This window comes from Halichoerus grypus, chromosome 8 (genome assembly GCF_964656455.1).
Source record: "Halichoerus grypus chromosome 8, mHalGry1.hap1.1, whole genome shotgun sequence".
Lineage (NCBI taxonomy): Eukaryota > Metazoa > Chordata > Mammalia > Carnivora > Phocidae > Halichoerus > Halichoerus grypus.
In genome coordinates this window covers 56,426,666-56,439,212 of record NC_135719.1, presented here as the reverse complement: position 1 = coordinate 56,439,212, position 12,547 = coordinate 56,426,666, and the positions used below count along the sequence as shown (strand labels likewise).

The 12,547-nt window shown below is 34.3% G+C and overlaps 1 protein-coding gene and 1 pseudogene across 6 annotated transcripts in view; one reads left to right on the top strand and one right to left on the bottom strand.

Moving 5' to 3' along the window:
* TCF12 (transcription factor 12) overlaps positions 1-12,547 on the top strand; it is a 372,696-nt gene that overhangs the window by 42,447 nt on the left and 317,702 nt on the right. The gene's annotated exons all lie outside the window — the stretch shown is intronic.
* Positions 8,877-9,414, bottom strand: LOC118545015 (proteasome maturation protein pseudogene; annotated as a pseudogene).

Genomic DNA, 12,547 nt, shown 5'->3' with positions numbered 1-12,547 from the left:
AGGCAGAGGGAGAAGCAGACTCCCCGCTGAGCAGGGAGCCTGATGTGGGACTCAATCCCAGGGTCCTGGGATCATGACCTGAGCCAAATGCAGGTACTTAACCGACTGAGCCACCCAGATGTCCGTGTATCTAGCTTTTTAATATTAAGAGAAATCTAGCTTTTTAATATTAAGTTAACAAGTTTATATTACTTATCTAGTGGATTGTGAAACTGGGAATGGGTTTCAACTTCAGTGCTTTCTTTAAAAAATCTACATTATGTTGTCTTCCTGTAACAGAGTGAGAAAACTCTCTCTTGTTGGGTCATGTCTTATTTTGAATTTTTGTCTGTTTCTTAGGGCAAATAGGATTCTGATTGATGATGTTCTGGATCCTTTATATTCCCAGGATTTAGACAGTGCTTTGCATGTAGTAGCTGTTTAAATACTTGTTCATTCAAGAAATATTTGAGCACTTACTATGAGCCTGGCATTTTCTTTGTGATATGTGGATGAAAGACTAATTTGTGCTGCAAACCTAATAGACTGTGAGTATCCATTGTTTCCATAGAGAGGCTACAATACCCTAAAAGTAGAGCGAACCTATATCCTGAAAACTTAAACTAGATTTCTAGTTATTTCACCAGGTAAGATGGCACAACTGAGCTGCCTTACAATCAGTCCAGTGGAAAAATAGTTCTTTCCTTTCCCTAGTGACTGTCAGAACTATTTCATGTAGAGAGCAAAGTCTCTAATGGTTTGATGAGCACTCTTAAAGATCTGTGAGGTGTTAACTGCCTGGCTTCATGAAAAATGGAAGTAAGAATCCAGTTTTTTTTTAAAAGATTTTATTTATTTATTTATCTATTTATTTGAGAGAGAGAGAATGAACGAGCAAGAGAGAGAACATGAGCTGTGTGGGGGGCCCAAGAGAGAGGGAGAAGCAGACTCCCTGCTGAGCGGGGAGCCTAATGCAGGGTGATCCTGATTCCGGGATTCCAGGATTATGACCTGTGCAGAAGGCAGACGCTTAACTGACTGAGGCACCCAGGCATCCCAGAATCCAGTTTTTATAGGAGAAAAACCTTCCGCACATAGGAGACCATTTTCTTCCAAGAGTCTAATCCATTGTAAATTGAAGAATTGGAGACAGTTTAATCAGACTTGGCTGTTCAATCTACTTAATTGTTGAGAAAAAATTTTACATTCAGGTATCATATGTCTACGTTATTGAAATGGTTATGTGTGTTATCACTTAATAACATTGTTTAAGAAAAGGTTATGTTTTGGTGTTGGTGTGAGCAAATACTGAATTAGATAAAGTTCACAGGCCATCTGTTTCATTTCATTTTGGTCTTAAAAAGAAATAGTTAAATCCTCGTTCAGTTTTTTGAAATGACAGAATTAATCTGAATAATCACAGTAAATATGCTGTAAAATATAGTGAATATCTCTTTTGTCAATGTAATCACTATCTCTGAGTTGTAAAGCTAGAAAATGCATTTGTTAAATATGTAATTTATTTGTATTCTGACTTATCCCCAAAAGAATTTGAGTTGGACATATTCCCTTGTTGTAGAAAAGAAATGATTAAATTAAAATATACTAGCTACTCATGGATTTTTCAAATAGGGATTTTACTAATAATAACTGGATTATGGAATTTGGTTTAGTCATTTTTACAGTAAAATTCTATTTTTAAGTAATTTCAAAAGTCTTACAAATGCATAAAGCAGAATTCAGGCTTCCAGAGATGTGATTTGATATTTGAGGTATTTTGGTACTTGTATCCAAAATTACTTTTGTTAACCCAAAACTGTTTTATTGTGCCTTATCCTAATTCTTTGAGATTTAAACTGTTCTTTAATGTGATATAAAACCTTAGTTCAGTAAATAAGTGCCTGTTCTGTGTTAACTGCTTCAAGGATGAGAAAGATGTATTGCATATGGTTAATATAGTTCCATATATCTAAGAAGAGAGACTATGTATAATATACTATAATAGTAATTCTAATACAAATATAAACCTTTTGGTATTCTTGTAGACATGTTAGAAAAAATACTGTGAAAAAACTTAATGAATAAATGGGTTAACCCATCTGTCTTTTTCCCCTTGTGTATCTAACCTTATTATTAAAATAAAAACCACCAGAGTACAAGATACTATAGTTATATTTGTATGAGCAGTCTCAAGATCTTACAGTATAATATCTAGCACAGTGTAGTCAAATACATAGTATTATTCATGTAATATTAATATTTGGGGAATGAATGTCTGAAAACTGTTCTTCTTGAGGCTTTGTATTAGTAATAGTTAACTTACACTTTCCATCATTTTCAAACTGCAGGCCATTACCCGTTAGTGAGTTGAGAAAACATTTTAGTGGATGTCATACATCATGATAAATGCAACAGAACAGAAGCTATGAAAATGCATCACATGTACTTATAGGATTGTTTTTATAAAATTTTAGTTTGTTATATAAATGCACATTTACATGCACTAGATAGTGATATAAAATGTATTTAACAGTGGATTGTAGTAAAAAAAAACAACAGCAACAACAACAACAAAAAAACCCCAAAAACCTTTGAAAGCCATGATCTAGAGTTAATTTTAGCTGCCAGTTTCTCTTTACTATTTTGTAAGGTGTGAAAGTGATTGGATTTGCACATCTGAGGTGTGATGGGTTTGGTCTTTGTTAATGCTGCGTTGCAAAATGCTTGACACTATGGCTTAAACTCCATTCCAGATTACTGTATTGGATAAAAGGTATGTTACAACTGTTTTTGTTCTAGGTAGCCTTTAGTCTTTTGGGTCACTGACCTTTAACTTGCGTTAGACATCTTCCTTTAAAGAAAGAGGGTAGCTTCATTGACATTGGAAACAATTGACATTTCTAACCATATCAAGGAAAAGATTCCAGAAACATGAAGAGAGAAACTAGAATGTAATTTTGTAAAACCAAAAACCAAAAACACAGTATCACAGAGGAGAAAGTTCTTCCAGTTAATGATGTAACCTACCTGCACCTCAGTTTGCAAAGAAAAAGGAGATTGTTGTTACTTGATTTCTCAGGTTATTTTCTGATAGAAAATTTGGAACTTTTCAGACATCTTTACCTCTCTTTTAGCTCTGAATTCCATTAAATATTTGGAATGATATTATGAACAACTTGACTTTCAGGAATTCAGAACCCCTAATGAACTGGAAACGAACTGCATTCATTAATATGTGTGGATTTAAATAATTTTCCATGAGCCTGTCTAGTCTGTTTGACAGAGTTTATATAGAAGAATTAAATGCTCATAGCCTGCATATTGGAAAAAATATCTTAGAACTTTCCTTGAAGTGAATGTTTCTTTGAAGCAGATTTAATTTGTGTCGATGTGTCAAGGCCAATGTTTTTCACTCCCTGTGGAATTATTTTTTGATATTGTAATGAAAATCAATTGCAAAAGATAAATTCAGCATTTAAATACTCTTTACTCTGACTTTTATTTTCTAGGAACACATACAGTTCTTAAAATTGAGGTTATTTTCAGAATCTTAGAAGGTCATTGCCTTCATCACGCTTTTTCAGTGCTTGATTTTTGGATTTTACTGTTACGGTATTTGCTGTTAACCTGAGAGCTACTTGAGCGTAGAAAGCACAGTTTATTCAATATGGGAATGTGGGGTAGTATAAGTTGAGTATAGATGAAAAAATAATTTCTTTAGGTCAGAAGTATTTTACATCTGGAAACATGCACTTGAACTCTGGCTGTGATTTTTCACATGTGCCATTTATTAGCAAATATATTCTTTATGAAATTTTGACAGAGTATACTTTACAGCCTCTAACTTTCAGAGCCTTTACTCTTTCTTCCTAAGGAAAGCTTTAATTCTAGGCAGAATTTAGCTTTGTTTGTTCAAATAAGGTGTTAAATCTTCAGTCAGGGTAGGGGACATTCTTAACCAAGGGATCACACCTGTATTTATATTTTTATTTTATTTTTTTAGGAAAGTGTTTTGAGATCTATGAAAAGGGAGAAATCTTTGATCAAATTTCAGTGGGACTCAGGGTTTTATTTAATTGGCTTTCATACTTTAGGACATCTGCTTTATAATAAGAAAGGAGGTTCCCACCCACAGTTCTCTCTCTTCCTCTTTAGATGCAGCTATTTATTTTGAAGTGTCTCTGGTTCTCCATGAATTGGCAGATACTGTTGATACCTTGTATTACAGCAAGTAAAAATTGTTATGATTGTGACACAGGATATTCCCTGTGCCTTGAGGAGGAAACAGGCCCAGTTTGAACATTGTTCATGTATGTATCATAGGGTGCTGCGAACTTGGTTCCCTGAGAACATGAGATTGCCATAGCAACAAAGGCTCTTTCAAAGCAGAAATCTTGGCAGAGCGGTTGGGTCTCTTGAAGTGCTGGGTGTGTTGATAGGAAAGGATCCAGTCAACAGTAAGCGTACAACTCTAGGCCAGCACGAGGAAAATAAGCATTTAGTTTTTAGCTTTAACTTGAAAGCAAATATATTTTGAGTTTCCCCCCAATGCTAATCTTAGCTCCAGACAAATATTTATATGAGGTTTTCTTTTCACATGTATGCTGTTTCAAGAACGTAAGTTCCCAAGCATGTGCTATATGACATTTTGGCTGGGCTAAGATTGTCTCTATTTTTGGAAAAATCAGTGTGGTGTAATGCATTCTAATATTAATGCATTTTGGTATTAAAAGCAGAGTAGATAAAAATCATTAAAAATTACTCAGTTCAGAGTTTGGTCTTGTTTAAAAACTAGTAAAAAACAAAAGTAAATCTTCAAACTCCATGATTTGCCTGCAGTTCTCAAGATCCTTATTTTACCTAACCAGAGCTTTCTCTCTGTTCTACACCCTGAATCTCAGTCTTCATCATGGTTTTGCTCTTGTGGCTGTTCTTGCAGCTTCTTGTTTATGTGTTTTTGTGTTGTGTGCTAGACTTACTTTCTTAGTAATAAGCTTTTTGTTGGTAGGAACTGTGTCCTCCACTCTTGTGCCTTTTAAGAAAAGACAAGACACATGGTTAGGACCTAGTAAAAGCTAGTTTATTGATGGTTTTAATTTGAAATATGTCGATCAAAAAATTATATTCAAATAATAGACTAGCCTTTTAATAGGTTGTATATGTCAAGTCACCGTAGATAGTGTGTGTTCTTGAGGATACTATGTTATTTTTAATGCTTGATCCCAGGATGGATAATAATTTGTATAGATTTTTTCCCAGCCATACTTCTTCATCTACACTGATGAACTCAGAAATTATTTGGATGACTGTTTTCTCAATCATCCCAAGAATGATATATATAATTGGTATCATTTTAGATGCCTTAGGAGAGAAGTGAATTCAGTACATACAGTGAATGACTTACGGTATGAGGGCTTAATTCTTATGTGGAATCACATTTGGAAATGGGATATATATGTCATTTCTATATTATACTCAGTTACCTCATGTATGGATGACTTGTTTGAATTTTTCCGTATGGTACTTCTACTATTCTCTTCTATTATGTATTTTTCTAAGAAATAAAAGCTGGTAAAACTTTTAAGGAAAGCTGTTCCAGGGACCAGGTAGAAGTTTTGCCATTTTGATTTGTTAGAAGCTATTGAAGTGATAACCCTGTTTTAAGCACTACTATTGTCTGCGAATATAAAATACAGTTCCTACTTTTTAGGCTAGTTGAAAAGGGAAAAATTTTGGTGTTAAACTTGAAAAAAATTTTCTCCCTTTAATCTAAGAATGAAGAAGAAGATAAAATCTAGCTGCTGAATAGGTATTTAAGATTATTTGATTATTTTATTATCCCATCTGAAAAAGAATCCATTGGTTATTTGCATGCATTTTATACCAAGAAGTGTTAAGCTTCATCCTTTATATTTAAAAGTAATTATTCATTAAAGAAGTATCTAAAGTATATAAGTTCAAAGTTCACATTTAGCTTTTTACCTTTGTTTACTGAGCAGGTTTAGGGGAAATGCTCAGGGCCTTGGGGGGGGTGCCTGGGGTATTTTGGGTCAGATAAAACTTCAGGGATATTCCCCATTCACAGGATATTCCCCATTCACAGGATAGTTATTGTTCAAGTGGAGTAAAGGAGCTCTTAAAATTAGCTGATAGGGAAAATGATTTGACAGTTGAGGATTTACATATTGTTTGTCACTGTTTCTGATAGTATAAGTTATATTCAGTTGAATTTTCTTAAAGCAACTTTGTTGTAGTCATTTTTGAATAAAATATTTATAAAATGCATTATGAGTTTTATTGTTTTCTTAAAGCTTACCAGATATCTAGCTTTATCAGAATTATAGTCATGAATATTTATTTGTTGTACTTTGCTCTAATACAGGGATATTTATTATGATGAAGGTTGATAGGATTGTTTGGTTCTATGGGAATCTTTTTCTGATTTCTGTGCATGTATATATATATGGCATTTTTATTTTTTATTTCCTTATTACCAATAGTAATTTCTTAGCTTGTCAGTTTTTAGCAGGACTGAGCAATTTTTGGCTTTTATTATACTGTATAGTCTACTTGGTTCTATAATCTAACCTGCTAAAAACTGACTAGGATTAAAATGAGGTAGGTAAGTTGTAAAGTCTCTTGTTAAAATCAAGAGACTCTGTTGGTATATGAAAATAAGCCAGGGAATGATTTTCACCTCTCTTGTGGGGAAGAGTGCATGAGCTTTATTTAAGCTTTTTTCTAGCTTCTCTGTTTGCCTCTGGGTATAGTTGATTGCAGTCACTTGATATGTGGCTACGAGATATACAGACTGTTGTGATTTCTCCTTCAAGTGACTTTGATATTAAAAGCAATTTATTAAACTTTTTTCTTTCATTTAGCAGCAAAATTTGAAAAAAATAAATTATTTATATATATTAAATGTATTTAAATATGAACTCAACCAATTGTGAATTAAAGGTATATCAAGTACTTAGTAAATAACAAATGTTTTTGGCATAAAATGGATTAAGTTGGTTTGGATTTATAATTATTGACAGTGATTACTTCATTAAACTCTAATATGCCCTGACTAAGGAACATTCTTTTGAATACCATCTAGCCTTTTCTGGTGGGAAGAAGCCTTTTTGTAAATGTAAAGGAAAATAAAGAATATTTAAATCATCCCTTTTGGTTATTGAGAGTAGAGATTCAATTGCTCAGTTAAGAAATAGTTGTCAAGGACATTCTTTGGTACTGGATGAAACATAGTTTACAAATATGATGGGTTCTGTGTAGTTCCTGAAACTTGTGGCTACTATATGAACTTTTTTAAAACTCTGGCTTCCTTTCATTCTTCTGTGTTTATCAGTCCGTCTAGTAGTTCACTGAGTGAAAAGGATAGAGTTGTGTCTGCCAAGGCCCAGATGTGCCTCTTTCCTCACTGTGGCACTCTTGGCTTTTTGCTGAGTTTTATGTATGTATAAGGGAGTAGGCCAGGTTCATGGGAGAGGAAGTAGGGACCAACTGATTAGGACTTGTTCTGGGTTCAATAAAAGTTCATAAAGGGAGAGAAGATGTTCATTACCTAGGATGGGGTAGGGAGGCGCCCTACTGCAGGTTTTTCAGCTCAGTCTCACTGCAGTGAGAGAAGGAGATCAAGTATCAGGGCAGATACTCTATCCATTGGAGCTCTTCTTATCTGAGGAACTTGAACACAGTAACCATAGTGGAATTGCTTAAAAAAAAAAGTGAGCGTTGTTTCATATTAAACTAGTTAAGTGGAGGAATTTCTCTTTTAGCTAGATTAAAAAAATATCAATTTTTTGAGCTACTCAGTGATTACTAAATGAGAATATAATTTTGATCCCTGTTGGGGCACCTGCCTGGCTCAGTCAGTAGAACATGTGACTCTAGATCTCAGGGTCATGAGTTCGAGCCCCATATTGGGTGTAGAGATTACTTAAATAAATGAATAAATTAAAAAAAAATAATTTTGATTCCATTTTTTTTGGGCTTGTGTTTAATTAGGAATAGTTGAGAAAGCTGGCCTCCATTATTTTCTTTTGGATCTATTCATAATATTACTTTTAGAACATGAACCAAGAAAAGTCAGATTGCTTTTCAGTCAATTTGAAACACATAGGAGCCATTTGGAAGTGCAGCAGCATGGCTTTGACTTTTACTCTGACTGAAATGGGAAGCCATTGGAGGGAATGACATCTCATTTAATGTTTTAAGAGGATTACCCTGGTTGCTGTGTAGAGAATAGGGTAGAAAGAAGAGACCTGTTAGGAGGCTAAGAACATGTGGTTAAATTTGAAATATATACTGAACGTAGAACTGATGCAACAGAAAGAATAGTTACTCTTAGTTGAGAACGAAGAAGACTAAAGGAGTAGGTTCCTTTTTTTTTTTTTTTTTTTTGATCAACATATGCTGGTTGCTTTAATTTTTCACTTTAAAGACAAGACCCAAATCAAAACCTTTGAACTTATACTTTTCAACCTGAAAGAGTCAAAGAATAGCTACAGTTCTAAAATAGCATCAGTAAAGCCCAGTATTAACGGGCTATACTGAAACAAGGTGTAAAATATAAATCTCTTACTTTGTACTTAATTTGAAGTGTTGCCACTGAAATCAATTAACAGATGTTTATTCTGAAAGATGATACTATGAAGGTTGGAGACTCAAATGCTGATAATGGTTATTCAAAATTAAATTTATGGAATATCCAGATAATAGGTTTAATTGGAACTTATAGACAGTTTTGAAATACTCATTAGCAACAATTTTTTAAAGACATAGAAGGCTATTTATATAATTGGGTGTTTTAAAATCATCTCCCTTTAGTGCTTTCAATTGTCACATGGTCATTAAGCAAAGACCCAAATAATTTCAAATGACCACAGATACTATTTAGGCAAAAATTCTCATGTGTCAGTATTTTTAATGTTGTGTACATCAAATTATAGTGAAAAGATGACCAGAGACAAGATGCAATCCCTCTGTTTTCATGAGTAGCACAACAGATTACAGTAAACCGAGTTTATATTCCATCATCAAGTATGGTTCTCCCATTAGTTTACTTTGTGACAGGTCAAGAATATCTTCAAATCCAATAGTCCCATCATTACCCTTCAAAATATCCAATGAAAGATTTGATGTTGGAAGAAATGGAAGATGCTGAATCTGCTGCACTGCCTTAAATTTCATTTGTAGTTTTAGTGGAGCAAATAGACCATGGATGTTTCTCAGTGTGGAAAAATTCATTTTATCTTAGTTGAGCTGGAAATTTTTTTCTGATAATTCAAGAAGATGACTGGGTGAAAGTTCATTTTTCATACAAGGAAAACTTTTTCCAAGAAGATCATGACTTTCAAAAGGTCCACTGGTTGAAAGTTCAGTAATTGGAATACTGTCCCTTAACTGAGATATAAGTCCCCTGGCATTCATGTTCAGCTTGCTCTGTGAGTAGCCCAGTTCATTTTTTTAGGAAAAGGATTGGGAATCCACCTTTAGACATGTTAAATACCTGTTAGACATCCAGCTGGAGATATTAGTAGGTAATTGAATATTCTGGTCTGGAATGTTGGTAGAGAAGTGAGCTGGAGGTTATCCTCTTGGGGACATCTGAATATATGGAACTTAAAGTGATGAGATCAGAGTGAATGTACATGAAAAAGGGATCAAAAGACTGTGTATGCACTTCAACATTTACAGGTTGAGGTGATGAGCAGGAGAGACTTAAGAAGGCCTGTCCAGAAATACAATAGGAAAACAAGGCAAGTATGGTATCAGGGAAGGTAAATGAAGAGAGCGTTTTAAGGAAGAGGGGCTGCTAATAAGAGTATTAAATGCAGCTGATAAGACAATTAAGATGAAGATGACAAATTGACCACTTGATTTAATAATTTGGAGGTCATTGGTGACCTTGAAAGGAGCAGTTGTGGTAGACTGGAGGGAACAAGAATCTATTGGGAAGAAGTCCGGGAGAGTGGAAGTAAAGAAATTAGAGAGAGCAAATATAGGCTCTTTATCCCAGAATTTTGCTCTTGTGGGAAAGATAGAAAAGGGGCTGTCGCTGTGTGATGATGGGGAGAGGTAAGTGGGTTAGAAGTAGTTTTTAATTTTTTATCTCTTTTGAGAGTTAATATAGCATGTTTATAGGATCATGGAAGTGAGTTAGAGAGAAAAAGAACTGACGTTACTGGAGGGAGAGGAAGAATTGCTTGAGCTGAGAGGAGGATAGATCAAATGCACAGGTTGGGGGAATAGGTTTGGCTAAGAACAAGGGCAGCTCATGGTAGCAGGAGAGAAAGTGAAGTGCATTAAATTATCAGCATGATTCATATTTTAGAAATATAGAAGTATAAATACTGTTACAGTCTTTACTACTTTCTCCCTACATGACTTTTATTAAATATAATAATAAACCTGTGAGTATCATGATAAAATTTGTATTGAAAGGTGTGGAGGAGCTGTAAAATGTTTCTACTTAAGAAAACTGTCGAAATATGTTTAATTAAGTAATTTTGCCCTTCATACAAAGTGAGTGTGTGTCTCTGTGGTTATTAATTGATGGACAAAAATTTGAAGGTAATTTTTGTAAATCAGCATATCCTAACGTGTCTTAGCTTGGTTATTACATTAGTAGTGTAAATAATCATTGTCAATTTTATGTGATTAGACCAGTTAGTTTTAGCATGGCCACTTAATGGTGACTGACTATAGATGTGGTGTGAGTTTCTTCTTAAGAGTTAGATATACAATGGAAGGAATTTTAAACTACAACTAGTCTGTCTCATTTTGTAAGTTAGATTTTTGTTTAATATCATGCAGACAGAACGGTGTAATAGAATAGGAAAAATGAGCTAGAGACACGAGAACATACGGAAATTTGGCACACGATCTATCTGGCACATCAGAGCACTATGGTAAAATGGGCTTTTTAAGAAATGGTTAACCATTTGGAAAAAAGATAAAATTAAATTCATACCTCATATACAGAAAAACGTAAATGGATCAGAGATCTCAATGTAAAGAATGAAACTCTACAAATACAAACAGAAGACATGGATGAATTCTTCTGTAACCAGGGTATAAGGAAAGGTTTTCTCTATGACTCAAAATCTAGATGCAACAACAGGAAAGGCTGATAAATTTGACTCTGTAAAAATAAAAAGTAAGACTTTTTTATGGCAAAAACAAAAACACCCACTAATAACAAAGTCAATAGATAGATACAAAACTGTAAGAAAATATTTGCATTATCTACCACAGATAAAGGACTAATATGCCTCCTACATGAAGAACCTTTAAAAATAGAGGGTGAAGAGAAAAGACCAAATTGAAAGAGATGCAATAAGCAAAAGAAATGGAGAGTTTTCATAAAAAGCTGTAAAATTTTTCCTTATTTGAAAAGATACTCACTTTCACTTGCAATAAGAGAAGTCCAAGTTAAAATTTACACCAAGATGCCAGTTTTCACTTGAGATTGGTAGAAATTTTAAAGTACAACCAAATACTCCGTTAGCTGTGAGGAAAGAGGTATTTTCATACTTTGTTGATGGCAGTGCATACTAGTATTTTGATATGATTGTACCCCACTTTGATGCAGGACAGCTCAAGAAGTGACTTCCTTCCAGAGCAACAGGGCAAGGTATGAGAAGTGTTTATTATCTGAGGCACCTTGGGACATACATCTGACCCCTCCACTTGGTCCCTTCTTCTCCCCACAAATCCCTGAGATCAGAAAGAGGTGGTAATTCCCACCCCCTTTCTTCCCATTTTGGGCCTACCTTAAACCTTTATGGTCTCTCCTACCAAGACTGGCTTTTGAGAGGCTAAAGGCATCTGTTTGTTAAGGAATACAAACAATCCTTTCCCAAGACAGCAGGACTACAACATGGGAATCCTGTTTTTGGTTACAGGAAACTGAATATTCACTAACTCTGTCTTCTTATATTCCTTTGGTAGCAAGTCATAGTCTCTCTTTCAGGGTTAATGGATTCGTCAGGCATGTGAGAGCAAAGGTCAGGTGATTGGAAAGACCAAAATTAGTTCACCAATTAAATAAAATTATCCTCCTTAACTGTGGTTTGCATAAGGCATGCATTATATGTATGTGTGAAGAGAAATGTTTTGGGGACATTTAATCTGTGGAATATATCAAAAAGCATATGTACTTAGAATGAATAGAAACTATGTGCTATGTAAATACAAACTTTCCACATTAATTCACAACCATTATATCCTGTACTCTTGTGTGTATGCATTGTTGATTAATATTTAGATCAGTGATGCCACAAGGAAAGTTAACTATTCTGAACTCACCAGTGCCCTGATTATATGTCATCACATTCAGAGTTATTTTGTTTGTGGTTGTTATGAGAGCTGGAATAGAAGGTGATGTGGCAATTTATAATAATAATAAAAATCAAGTTAAGAGATGAATTATGTTTTGGTGGCAAGGTAAAATGGTACGAACTGCTTTGGAAAATAGCATGGCAGTTCCTCAGGAGGTTAATCAGAGAGTTACCATATGACTTAGTAATTCCACTCCTAAGTATATACCCATGAGAGTTGA